Source organism: Nicotiana tabacum, chromosome 23 (assembly GCF_000715075.1).
Source record: "Nicotiana tabacum cultivar K326 chromosome 23, ASM71507v2, whole genome shotgun sequence".
NCBI classification, from domain to species: Eukaryota; Viridiplantae; Streptophyta; class Magnoliopsida; order Solanales; family Solanaceae; genus Nicotiana; species Nicotiana tabacum.
In genome coordinates, this window is record NC_134102.1 from 88,401,539 (window position 1) to 88,416,001 (window position 14,463).

The window sequence follows — 14,463 nt, forward strand, 5'->3', positions numbered from 1 at the left end:
TAATAGGAAATATATAATAATAAAGGCAGGATAAAACAACCAGTGACATGCACAACAGACAACAAGAATACCATTAATATCACTCAACAATTAATAAACACAATTACACCCAATTAAATCAAGCCTTTCAAATAAACGTCTTTCACATAGTTCTTCCAGATAACTCTCTTTCAAATATAATTTTCTCAAATAATTATTTTTCAAATATAATTCTTTCAATAAATCTTTTCAAATACAATTTTCTCAAATAAATATCTTTCAAAATATAATTATTTTATATAATACTTTCTAAATAAAAATCCTTCCAAATAAATATTTTAAATATAATTCTTTCAATTAAAAAGTCACCATGTGACACCTCATTTCAAAATCATCAAAATACGGGTCTCAGCCCATTTTCATATTTTCACGGCACCTCGTGCCCATAATTAAATCATCATACTTGTCAGGCACCTCGTGCCCTCATTTCATATCACAACTGCACGGACAATTCACATGCCAAATATCATTATCATTTCATCACAACACCTCGTGCCCACATTTTATATCACAACTACACAGACAATTCACGTGTCAATATTCCAATTTCATATCATAATTCACGGCACCAAGTGCCCACATTTCATTTTATAAACTGCCTGGCAATAGCCACAGGCTCCCAATTTTAACATAAATCAGATTATTATCAATTTACTAACAACAAAACAAGTTGCACAAGATATAAAAATAAACACAAGAAAATCATAACATCACATGAAAATTGTCAACACCACAACCCCACATCATAACATATCGTCCGTGACAATAGCCACCCTTATCGCTCCTATTGCCACCCTTATCGCACCTATAGCCACCTTTATCGCTCCGCCCAAACAATATCAATAGCCACATTTATCGCTCCTATTGCCACCCTTATCGCTCCTATAGCCACCCTTATCGCTTCGCCCAGACAATATCAATAGCCAACAAACACAACAATGAAATGACACCCTTATAACCACATAATATAAACGGTGAAATGTCACCCTTATCTCACCAAAATAACAACTCTCACAACACAACAATTTATACGGGAAATTATCACAACAACATAACAAAAATTAATTGATATCACAATTTGCCCAATGGCCACAACCAAATTTCAAAGCTACAACCAAGTCAATTAATTTCACAGCACATAGCCAAATGATCCACACAATGTGTACAACACCCAAAAATAATCAATAGAGATAGAAATTACTCAATATAAAGCAAAGTCTTCATAAAAGATCAAATTTTCAATAATTATATAAATACCTCTTCTTAAGCTCATTTAATTAATTATTTACAGAGGGAAAAATCCAAAATAAAATTAAATTTCAATAATTATTAAACCAGCAAATTCACGAAATTTCATAAATAATCAAATAACAATCACATCACATTGTCATAAAATAACAGAGTCAACAACAAGGGTTTAGGCACGACAAGTAGATGATTAAATATATGCCAATAATTATCTAATTTACTACACAATATGCTCAAGACTTTAACTCAATAAAATTTGCCATATAAACCAAGTACGTACTCGTCACCTCGCGTACATAGTTTTCAATTACCCAAGTTGCACATAAGACTCAATGCCTAAGAAAAATTTCCCCAACTCGAGGTTAAGCAAGACACTTACCTCTTTGAAGTTATGTCGATATTCCAAAATCGCCTTCTTGCTTAAATTAACCTCCGGACCGTTCAAATCTATCCAAATTAATTGTATAACTTTATTAAAATTCATCGAAAATAATTTCGGATAATAATACGTCGACTTAAAAATTTATTCCAAAAAGTTAACAAAAGTCAACGCGGGACCCGCCTCTCGGAACCCGATATAATTTTCATGAAATCCGAACACCCATTCCGATACGAGTTCAACCATACCAATTTTATCGAATTCCAATAACAACTCGACTTCCAAATCTTAAATTTTTATTTTTGGAAGATTTTACAAAAATCTTGATTTTTCCTCCATTAAATCCCAATTAAATGATGGATTCAAAGACATAATTATAAAAATTAATCAAAACTGGATAAGAATCACTTACCCCAAACACCCACGCAAGAATCTCTCCTAAAATTGCCTTCTACCGAGCTCCAAATTAGATTTTGAGTTATGAACTCAAACCCCCGTTTTTGGAACTTTTAATTCTGCCCAGATAGGCCTTCTTCGCGTTCGCGAAGGCCAAAAACTCGCTGCCTCAATTTTTTTTCGCGTTCGCATTACCAACTTCGCGTTCGTGAAGGCCTGCCATGCATATCATCGCGTTAGCGTTCAAGCTCGCGCGTTCGCGATGCACTCAAGTCCTACTGCTTCGCGTTCACGATTGAAGATTTGCGTTCGCAAAGGCTGATGACTAAGGGCCCAGTCCCCTCCTTCCTTCTATGCGTTCGCGACTGGACCCTCGCGTTCACATAGGTTCTTCAGGCATACCTTCGCGTTTGCGAAGGCTAAATTCCAGCAGCCTCAAAACTCTTCTTCGCGTTCGCGTGACTCTCTTCGCGTTCGCGAAGAAGGAAGTCAGATACTAGATACAACAGTTCCAAAACAGTCCGAAATGATCCGAAACCACCCCGAAACACACCCGAGGCCCCCGGGACTTAACCAAATATACCAACAAGTCCTAAAACATCATACGAACTTAGTTGAATTCTCAAATCACCTCAAACAACATCAAAATGATGAATCACACCCCAAATCAAAATCTATGAACTTTGAACTTTCAAATTCTATAACTTGTGCCGAAACACATCAAATCAATCCGGAATGATTTTAAATATTGCAGGCAAGTCCCAGATTACATAACGAAGCTGTTCCAACTCTCGAAATCGCATTCCGACCCTGATATCAAAAAGTCAACCCCCGGGTCAAATTTTCCAAAAATTCGACTTTCGCCATTTCAAGCCTAAATTGACTACAGACCTCATATTCACAGTTCGGACACGCTCCTAAGTCCAAAATCACCCAACGGAGCTAACGGAACTAACCAAACTCTATTCCGGAGTCATCTTCATACAGTTCTAACTACGGTAAAAATTCTAAGACTTAGGCTTCCATCTCAGGGACTAAGTATCTAAAATCTCTCCCAATCATCCGTAAATCAAACTCGACCACACACGTGGGTCATAATATATATTGCGAGGCTGCTCGAGACCTTAAGTCACTGAATGGAGCGTAAATTCTTAAAACGACAAGTCGGGTCGTTACAAAAAATGTCTATTTAGTGCCACGAAAACCTTAAAAGAATCAAATTCAATTACCTTTGGATGAAGCTTGGAGATCGAAGTATATCTTTTTGAGAACTCATCAGCAACAACGTTCTCATATTTAACTAGATCATAACCATTGATGAAATTTGTGTTGAGATCTCTTGTTCCTACCTATTCTTGAATATATTCATCCTTTGGGGGCAATGAAAAATCTGGAACAAAATATGAACTCAAACTCTTCATTATAGACTCCTTTTTAAGCAAGTGTTTCTCTTATGTTTGCAAAATTTTATGCACTTTTGGATTAATGCAATATGTTGCCTCGTTTAGAAGGATAGAATCAACAATTAAATTAATATTATGTTGAGCATCTCTATTATGTGAAAAGTTAAGCTCACATATGGGATGCTCCAACGGGTCATCATCAAACTTCGGAGGTAAATCCCTAATATTTTTTTACTAGCCTCTAGCTGACTTATTTCACCCACCCCTCCCCACCTTTTACCCAAACACCAAATCAAACTACTTCCCCAAAGTTTTTCTGCTAGGGTTCACTATTTCAAGCCTTCTTGAAGTCCAAATTAGATTAGGTTTCCACCATTATTTTCAGCCTACTTACTCAGTTAATCCATTGGTCCCTTGATAAGTATGTTTGATTGTTCTAGTTTATCATATGGGTCGAAGAAGAGGTGTCTTTGTGGTCTTATTTCCCACCATTTACGGCATATATTTCTGAAAATGCGAGTAGGCACTTTTTTAAGTTCCCAAAACCTGAGGTAAGTCAACTTCATTTATGGCTAATAGCGTTCTTTGAATTCTCAAAAGCCTTACTTCTAGTGTTCTTAGGATTCTCATGAAATATTTGGGTTTATTTTTATTGCGTTATTTTTACAGAATAAATCATGTGGTTATTGGGTGTGACCGGATGATGAATTACCTCCAAGAGTTGTGATTTTGATTAGTAGTCTTAAAAGAAAATTGGAAGCTGCTGAAATATAAAGAGATATTTTGAAGAAGAAGATGGCTGATTATAATATTGTTGCTGGCATTGAGGCTCAAGATATAGCAAAATTGAGCGAAAAAGTTATTGAAAGAAATATTTTGAAGAAGAAGCTTGTTGATGCTGAGTATGCTGCTGCTATTGATGCCGGAACTATTGCAAGATTAAGCAAAATCATAGCCCATCAGTGGATGTTAATTCGTGTCTTATGTGGATGCTTGGTTGGATTCGTTGCATTATGGTTGTTGTTGTGAAGTATGAATTTAGTATATAATTGTAGTTAACCTGTGTAATGTATTAATTCGTGTAGTGTATTTTGTTGAATAGTTATAAGGATTGTAATGATCTTGCTTTCCTTTTAATCTCTTAGAAAAATGCTTGTATGTTGATTTAATTTCCTTGAAGTTGCTGGAATACACAAGTATGGAAAGAATTTATTTCCAGTAGAATTCATTCACATGTTGCTAGTCTATTGAATTTGTTGGACGTAGTAGTACTGGAAAGTGATTGATTATTTTCAAGAAAGGTGTTGGAAATTCAACCTTTTCCGTTAATTGCTGTCTCAATAAATCCTCGATGCTCCTATGAAATTTCCATGTAAGTTAAAAGGATAAATGTTACAATTCTGTTGTTAAAAATTGAAGATCTTAATCCCATAATATCACAACATAACATGAATGACCTTTTGTTTTCTTAAATTCTGTTAAATCTAACAAGTTGGTCATGGAGATTAGTGACCAAGAAAAGGGGAAAATAAAAAATTTCAGGATAACATAAAAAATAGAAACTCCATAATCACACACAACATAAACAAGATACTAAACGGAGATTGTACATCTAGGGTGACACATTAAATTCAACCAGAATAGCTGTCATAACCATTATAATTGGTTAACCACAAATAGCAAGATTAAAGTTTCAAAGCTACCTAAAACCTAAAGGTGGTTAACCCCAAAAAAGTACAAGTTGCAGCCATATGAAATCATGAAAAACACAAGTTTTAGCTACTTGAAATCATAAGAAGCACAACTTTCAGCTATATTTCAATAACAAAAATCACAAGATCTTCCAAAACCATCCATCATGACTACATTATGCAAGTGCTCCCTACCCTTTGCTTCCCATACTTTTGATTCTTTTCTTTCGTCCTTCTCCTTGAAGCTGGCTTAATGTCATTGCCTCTTTTTCCTTCTATATGCATTTGATTGGCGAATAAGGCAGTTTAGTTGGATTTGCAGCACCAGTGTGATCTCCCTTAAACTGAATCTTCCTTGTATTAGCCTTTGCCACAGGTGCAACAGGATTTGTCTTCTTTGGTTCCAGACATGTTTGTGTCTCAAATACAACCATTGGTCGCAAGATGGGGACTTCTTCATTCTCAACTTCTGAACCATATGCAAGCGACTTTTGTATTCCAGTTTGAGTGTCAAACACAGATGCAAATGATTGTTATGTTCCAACATCCAAATGGTCTTCATAAGGAACACTTTTGTTATCATTACTAACTGAGCTTTGGCTTTGATTTTGACTGCAGCCTTTCCCTTTCCTCTGTTGTGATGTCTTTCCATTGATGTTGTTCTGTCAAATTTGAAAAAGACAAATATTAATCAAATACTTAAACACAAAGTTTATCCTAAGCTCTATATAAATGATTTACCTTGTAACATCCTCTTGCATTGTGGTTGAGTTTACCACATTGGTGCATGTGCTGGAAGACCCTTTCTAGAAGCATTCCACTCTCCCTTTCTCTTTCTTGCCTCATCTGGCTCCCTATTTCTCTTTACCTTGGGCCTTCCAACCAATTTCACAACTGCTGGTGAATCCAAATGTTGTGAAGGATCCATTTTCCAGAATTTTGCCCTCTCACATGAAGCAACTTGTGCCTATATGTCCTTAAGTAAGCTTCTCTACTGTAAAACCAATTAATTTCAGTCAGGGGTTCCACTTTCTTGTGTGCCAATGCTTCAATAGCATGAGGGCATGGAATTCCACTCAACTCCCATAGCCTATAGGTGCATCTCTTGGAATCAAGGTTGACGGTATGTGTATCTTCACCCTCAGCTATCTCATAGCCATAATCACTATTAAACACAACTACACAACCTTAAGCAATTACTCTGTAGTCATTGCATAGCCTCAAACACCGTGGACTGAAATCACTATTCCAGCTCCTCAACTTTCCTTCATTATTAGCCTACATTTCCATTACCTTGACTCTGATTTCTTCTAGAATTTTGATAATTGGTTTGTGTCTTGCCTCCAGGATCCATGAGTTAAAAGACTCGGTAAAATTGTTGTCTACCATCATATTCTTGCATTGAGTGTCAAAATATGCTCTACACTAAACTTTTGGAGGATATTTGACCAAGTCCCTTGCACTATCTTCATCAAGCTCTCCCAAGCTTACCAACTGATCCTTAAATTCCTCTTCATAGGTGCTTCAGGCACACCACCACATCAATTTTTTCATTTCATCACTTTTTCATCTTTTACACCAATTGTCTTCAATGTGCCTCACACAGAATCTTTTATTTGCCTCAGGTAGTACAACACTAACAACATCAAGCAAGCCCTACCATAAATCAGAAAAAATACAATTAGTTAATACAAAATAAATAATCAGAAAACAGAAACATAAATTCTAGAAAGGCTAACCTTTTGCATGTCTGATATGAATGTCACTGCAGCACCATTTATCAAGTCCAAAGACATTTTTAAGAGCTCCAAAAACCAGCTCCAAGTTCTACTGGTTTTCTTGTCCACTACTGCCCAAGCAAGTGGATAGAACTGGTTCATACAATCTTACCCCATGGTAACTAACAGCTGACCTTTACATTTTCCCTTAAAAAAAGTACCATCCAAGCCTATTAGTGGCCTTAAGCTATCTTTCCATCCATGCTTCATAGCTTGGAAGCATATGTACATCCTCAAAAATCTTCTCTTCCTTTCAACCAAAGCATCATTTGATATGTTAGTGACTACATCACTACCAGGATTACTATGCTTAATCTCCTGTCTAAATGCCTCAAGCTTACTGTAGTCATCAGAAAACTGCTCTCTAGCTTCTCACGAGCCAACCTTATGCCCTTTTTAGAGTGGACTTAGTGATATTCAAACTTAAATCAGTATCCAGTACTCCCCCCATATCCTTTACCTTGTACTTTGGATTGTTTTGTACCTTGTTCTTAAAATATTGAGCTAAAGTCTTTGCACTGGCTCTCCTATTTTTGAAACAAGGATCACAATTGTGGTTTGGATTCAAAGTTTTGATTTTGTACCCAACAGTCCTACCATCCTGGGATATGAGACATACAAATGGGCAACCTGTATCACACTCATATCTACTTCTTGTTGTGTCGCTTTTAACAACCCACAACCCTTTCTTGTTAGCTATAGCATAGAAATTGATAAACTGTCTAGGTTCCTTCATGTCCTAAAATGTCATCCCAACCTCCAACTCCTTTAAGTTTTCTAATCTATCAGACACTACTCTTCTCCTTTGCCTGTTAATACTTTCAAGTTCTTCATAATCACAATCATTACAATCAGATTTAGAAAAATCATAGGAACTAAGGCTATGTTCACAATCACTGGCTACTTCAACATTTACACCATAAGTTTCAGTGTGGTATGTAATGTCTTGTGCATGGACTGTAAATTCAGACTCATCAACAACAACAAAATTGATTTCCTTGAACTGCTGACAAAAGAGACATTGCAAAGTCCTAATACTATCATCATTTTCAATAAGATAATACCTACCAGAAAAATCTGCTACTAATAGCTGCTTAACTTCAGAAAATCCTAATTTTGAAGTGAACTCCTGACAGATATCTTCAAACTACGGTAATTTCCAATCAAACACAGCCCACAGGTGCACTATATTCTTGTTATAGACCAGGTCAGAAAAAATTACCTAATCACCCCCATAATAAAAAATAATATCGACTTCATCAATTATCCTTCAACAGTGGGTCATATTTAAAAAAGGAGACAAAAAAATACAGAGACCAAATCAGTCATTTGTGTATACATGCATATAAAGGGAGCGACAAAAAATGAATAAATAAATCGCATAAAGACAAGGGATAACTCGACAACAACAACAATCCCAACAAAAAAGTAAAATGACACAACTTTACACCATATAAAACTATCATTTACACTCATATCAAACAAATGAACATGGCCTTTAATTTTATACATATGTATTAAACAAACCTAAAACCCCACTGAAAAAATTAAATCAAGATAAAAAAGCAAAATACAACTTACCTTGACGTAGGGGTGGGCGTGGCTCGGTACGGTGCGATTTGCAAGAATTTCGGTTCGGTTTGTTCGGTCTTCGGTTATTGATATGGTGCACCGACAACCGAACCAATATAACTTCGATTGGTTCGGTGTTTGTAACTACGGTTCGGTTGGTTTTCGATTTTTGTTCGGTTGGTTATAAACTATCATATTTGGCTGTTTTTTTTACTGATTCTAACAATATATTTGAACATTGAACTTCAAAATATCAAGTTTCAAAACAATTATGGTAAAATCCAAGACAAAACCACAAGCAAACAATAAAAATAAGTCTGTAATCTTCCTATACATACGACCTTAAAAACTTGGCATCATTCTCTGTAGTTTCCAAAGAAAGCATGATATACAATTTCCGTGGACAACTGTAATCTATATACATCAAACTGCAGTGCACTGACGCAGACAGTAGCAATTTCGCTAACGCTACAATAGCATATGCGTGCACCTTCAGTGGAATTGCAGACAACAATAGTATGTTCCAAACTTCCAATTAAACTACCTCCTCTCAAAATTCTGTGTAAAAGATCAATAATATATTTTTCAGAAATGGCGTCTGACTACAAAGGAAGCAAAAAGCCAAAAACCAAAAATTCAAACATATAGAATAGTTCGGCCTTAAAAACCGCACCGAACACCAAAATTTAAAAATTTGTAAACCGCACGCCGACCGAATAATCGATTAAATCGAAAACCGAACAATCAAAATTTAGGTTCGGCCGGTATTCTGCCCACCCGTACCTTGATGTATTATATCACTCTTCCGATGAAACTTCAGTGGGAATTCTCCCGCGATCCACTGTAGTTCACTAGTCAAAAAATCCTAGGAGAGCCGATTGAATAAGAGAAGGAAAATGGGGAAATAATAATGAAAGGTCTGATTTTTAGGTTAAAAGATATTAAGTGAAGGGGGTAAAAAGGGGGGAGGGGTGGGTGAAATATGTCAGGTGGGGGGTGAAAAAAATATATTAAGGGGTGGGTTGATGAAGACACGTGTCATGTCCTATTTTTTTTGACAAAAGTAAATACTTTAAGCAGTAGCTGTTAGTGGAAAACGGTAGTATTTGACCTATTCTTTAACGGCATGGTCATTAGTAAGCTCAAGTTGAAACGAGGTTATAATTGATCCATTTCGAATACCACAAAGTCATTTTTGGGACTTTTCCCAAAGGAAAATCCTTATTCTAAAAGGAATAAATAAATCCCGTTTTAAGAAGGAAAGAATCTTGGTTTCTTGAAATCAATCTTGACCTTCTTGGACTTCCAGCGCTTCTTGAAAATAAGTTTATATGTTTGGACTTGAGCTCCAAAACATGATCTTGGCTAAAATTAATAAAATTTAATATAGATTCTTCTTTTACATCAATTCATTCTTAATTAAGAATCTAGGTTCGAAACTTAGAAATGAAAAAAGAAAATTACGATAGAAATTACTTCACATTTTAACGAGTCTTACGTGGCATAAATTCGAATTAACTGAAGCCAAATACCAACATCGATGATCAGATACGAAACAAAAAAAAAAAAATTGATAGTTAGAACTTAGAAGGAGTTAATGCGAGATGGAAACCTCGAAGGAATTGGTAAAGTATTAATTGGTTAGTAACGAGTGAACATCCTTTTCTTTGTCCCAAAAATAACATGTTGACCACCAAATTAAAAGAAGTTTATTTTAGTTGGTGTGTGGCGGGGCAAGGTTGCATTAGGAAAATACGGATGAAATTCAAAAATAGCCAGATTTACAAGTGATAATTAAAAAATAGCCATCGTTTCAAAAGTAATTGAAATTTAGTCAATTTTCATATAAAGATAAATATGAACGAAAACACTATCCAAAATACGAAAAATATTCCAGCATAATATACTGGAGTTCCAACACAATATACTGGTCCAACATAATATGCTGGAAGTTCATACATATGTGCTCCAATCTCCAGTATATTATTGTATAGGGTAAAATTTGCTATGACACGTGGCCGTCCAAAAAAGGGACACGTGGAACCCAAGACGGGAGATGGCCAAAGACCGAAGGCAAATGTTTTGTTTGTCACCGGAAAGAATAACACTCATAAAGATGTGATAAATGCTCTTCGCTCGATAGCATTTAATAGAGAATATTTCATGGCATTAAGAGCAATTACCCGTTACAGGGATTTTGGCATTTATACTCATCGTTACATCTTCATCAATGCCCCTTATAATCGACATTAAAGAAGGGCACGATCTTAGGACCTCCTTCATAGCTATAAATAGTGAGCTCAGTTGTCATTGTAAAGGATACGAATTTTCTAGCAAACTTACGCTACATTCTATACAAAGCTCAATATAATCTTATCTTCTTTCTTTTTAATTCCGTTGTTGTTATGCCCATAAATTCTGTTCCCGGAACTGTTGCTTCTGCTGTTTCGTCTATATCCTAAGGCTAAGTACTGTATAATTCTTCGTTTATTTTATTATTTTAGGATCAAATTAATTTATTTGTCTAGAAATCACGTATAAAGTCAACTGTACCATTTTACGGGTAAACAGTTTGGCGCCCACCGTGGGTCCTAGATAATCGTGTAATTAAATTGATCCTTGCCTTTTTTACTAATGTGTTTTGATTATTTTGTCTTAGAAGAAATCATAAGAAATGGCAGATAACATTGTTAACGACATGCACAACCCCGAGATTCGAGGGGATCAGCCTCATTTCGAAGACTCAATCAGTGACACCCATAATGAGGGGAATGACGCTACACCGACACAAGACATGCAATATTCTCGACATGTTCGGGAGACAACTTCCAATGATGCTGATGAGGAAGAGCAACGGGCGATCATTAGGTTATGTCGGAGTTGAAGTAGGTGTTGTTGGGAGCTTCAAATAATGCAAACAGACGAGATGTGATTCCTCCTGGGGTTCCCACGAATCAAATAACATAGAGGGTCGACAACAACACTCCCAGGGGTGAAGTTGGCTCTGATGGGGCAAGGGGGAAAGGATCCGGCCTCAACAACGAGAATGATCCTTTCAAGAATGAACTTTTATGGTTTATGAGGGAAGTGAACGCCCGCATGGACCAGATCCTGGGCACGCCACTATTGCTGAAAGGTCCAGACTCGAAAAAGTATACTCAATTGCCATACAAGCCAGCTGTGGCACCAGAGTTAATCCCGAAGCGGTTCAAAATACCTGAAGTGCCAAAGTATGACGGAACTTCAAACCCCCATGAGCATATTACCACCTACACAATGTCGGTAAAGGAAAATAATTTAGCTCCTCACGAAATTGAATCTGTGTTGCTAAAGAAATTTGGAGAAACCCTCACGAGGGAAGCCTTGACGTGATATTCGCTATTACCCGAGCATTCCTTAGACACCTTTGAAATGCTCGTGAATTCTTTCATCAAGGCTCATGCCGGGGCTAGAAAAGTACAGGCCCGAAAGGTCGACATATTAAGGATTGCACAAGGAGAGTCCGAGCTGCTATGCGAGTTTGTTACCCTATTCTAGAAGGATCGAATATGATCATGTTGGTTTTCCATCGTTGACCAAAGGACGAGAAAAGAACAGAGAAAAATCAAAGGATGATTATGACGCGGACAAACAGACTTCGAGGGGCTAGTTTTTGCCCTACGAACTGACCGAAGGCGGCAACAAAGGTTTTCGGATAGCGGACAAGTTCACCGTTGACAGGAGGAGTGATCGCGGTCGAAATAATCGATCACTGCAGGATAAAGAAATGTTAGGGTTGCGGGGTCCTTCTTACCCCCATGTTATCAAAATACAACTTCAACGTGAATATAGTGGAGTTGGTGTCGGCCATGAGAAACATCAAAGAAGTACGGTTCCCGAAACCGATGAGATCTGATCCAGCCAGAGGGATCCTAACCTGTGGTGTGAATACCGCAAGACAATTGGCCACCTGACAGGGGACTACCGACACCTCTGGGAAGAAGTGGCAACATTATTGAAGAATGGTCACCTCAGAGAATTCTTGAGTGACCGAGCTAAGAACAATTATGGTCGTAACCGGAACAACGTGGAACCCTCGAAAGCAGGAGAAGATCCCCCGCGTCAAACAATCAACATGATCTTCGGAGGGAATGAGATTAACGAGGTCACCTTTTCAGCAGCAAAGAAGATGAAAGTATCAATAGCGCATAGCAAAAGGCTTCAGGAAGACGATATCACTTTTACAGAGGAGGACGCACACGGATTGCTGCTACCACACAATGACGCACTAGTAATTTCTTTAAATGTGCTAGATTTTAAGATTAAACGTGTTCTAGTGGATCCAGGAAGTTTAGCTAATATCATACAATGGAGAGTATTGGAGCAAGCTAAACTCACCGGAAGCATTATTTCGACCACAAAGCTCCTCGCCGGATTCAACCTCGCAAGTGTGACAACTCGGGGAGAAATTTTATTACTCACGAACGTTGAAGGAGTAATGAAAACAACTCTTTTCGAAGTGGTAGATGGTGATATGGTATACAATATCATTCTGGGAAGGCCATGGTTACACGAGATGAAAGTTGTACCATCAACGTATCATTAATTGCTGAAATTTCCAACGCCCGAAGGAATTAACAGATAAGGGGTGATCAATCGGCGGCAAGGGAGATGAATGCAATTTCGGTCTCCAGTAGCCAAGGAAAGGAACACGCGCATAGAAACTATAGGGACCGACACCTACTCCCAAACTAGATAAAGTTAGCCCGAGGGCAGAGGCGTTGGGATGTTATCAGGTGCCAAGATATTTCCAAGTTCCAGAAAAGACTGATGCAACAAAGTCCACAGTGGAAGAGCTGGAGCAAGTGGCATTGTTTGAAGAATTCCTAGAAAGGAAATTCCACTTGGGGACAAGACTGCACCCAGAACTCAGGCCTGACTTATTAAATTCCTTAAATCTAACACTGATTGTTTTGCATGGTCACAAGAGAATATGACAGGCATCCCGACAGAGATAGCCGTACACAAGTTAAGCTTGGATTCCAACGTACCTTCGGTAAGACAAAAGAAACGCTCGATTACCGAAGCTAGGAATAAATTCGTCAAAGAAGAGGTAACCCGCTTACTTAATATCGGTTCGATCTGAGAGGTAAGATATCCAGACTCGCTAGCCAATGTAGTAGTAGTTCCTAAGAAGAACAATAAGTTTTGCATGTGTGTAGATTATAAAGATCTTAACAAGGCATAGCTGAAAGACTCGTTCCTACTGCCAAACACCGATCAAATGATTGATGTCACAACCGGGCACGAGTTAATGAGTTTCCTCGATGATTATTCTGGGTACAACCAAATTAAGATGAACCTGGAGGATCAGGAAAAAACTTCATTTATAATGAATTTCGGTATATATTGCTACAATATGATGCCCTTCGGGTTGAAAAATGCCGGAGCCACTTATCAACATCTCGTGAACAAGATGTTTGAAAGTCAAATAGGAAAAACTATGGAATCTATATAGACGATATGCTCGTTAAGTCTTTAAATGCAGATGATCTTCTTAAACATCTGCAAGAAACTTTCGACATCATAAGGAAGCATAATATGAAACTTAATCCCGAGAAATGCACGTTCGGAGTCAGCTCTGGTAAGTTTCTGGGATTTGTGGTATCACAAAGGGGAATTGAGGTAAACCCTGATAATATCAAGGCCATAGAAGATATCCCGGACCAACTATCAAACGTGAAGGAAGTCCGAAGGCTTACGGGAGATCTACAGCATTGAGCAGGTTCATTTCTCGGTCATCGAAAAAGTGTCATCATTTCTTTGCACTGCTCGAAAAGAAAAATAATTTTGAATGGACCCCAGAGTGCCAGTAGGCTTTGAGGGATTTAAAGAAATACTTGTCAAGCCCTCCATTGCTTTCAAAACCAAAAGAAGGTGAAATGTTGCCGGTCTATCTCGCGGTCTCGGAAGTTGCG

At 37.5% G+C, this 14,463-nt stretch overlaps 1 long non-coding RNA gene across 1 annotated transcript; it reads right to left on the reverse strand.

Moving 5' to 3' along the window:
• Positions 1 to 5,195: 5,195 nt before the first annotated feature.
• LOC107788805 (uncharacterized) lies at positions 5,196 to 9,384 on the reverse strand. The gene is made up of 3 exons (XR_001648709.2): positions 6,896 to 9,384; positions 5,898 to 6,812; positions 5,196 to 5,818 (listed from the first exon to the last, which is right to left on the reverse strand). It is a non-coding gene; the product is annotated as an uncharacterized LOC107788805 (long non-coding RNA).
• Positions 9,385 to 14,463: the final 5,079 nt, after the last annotated feature.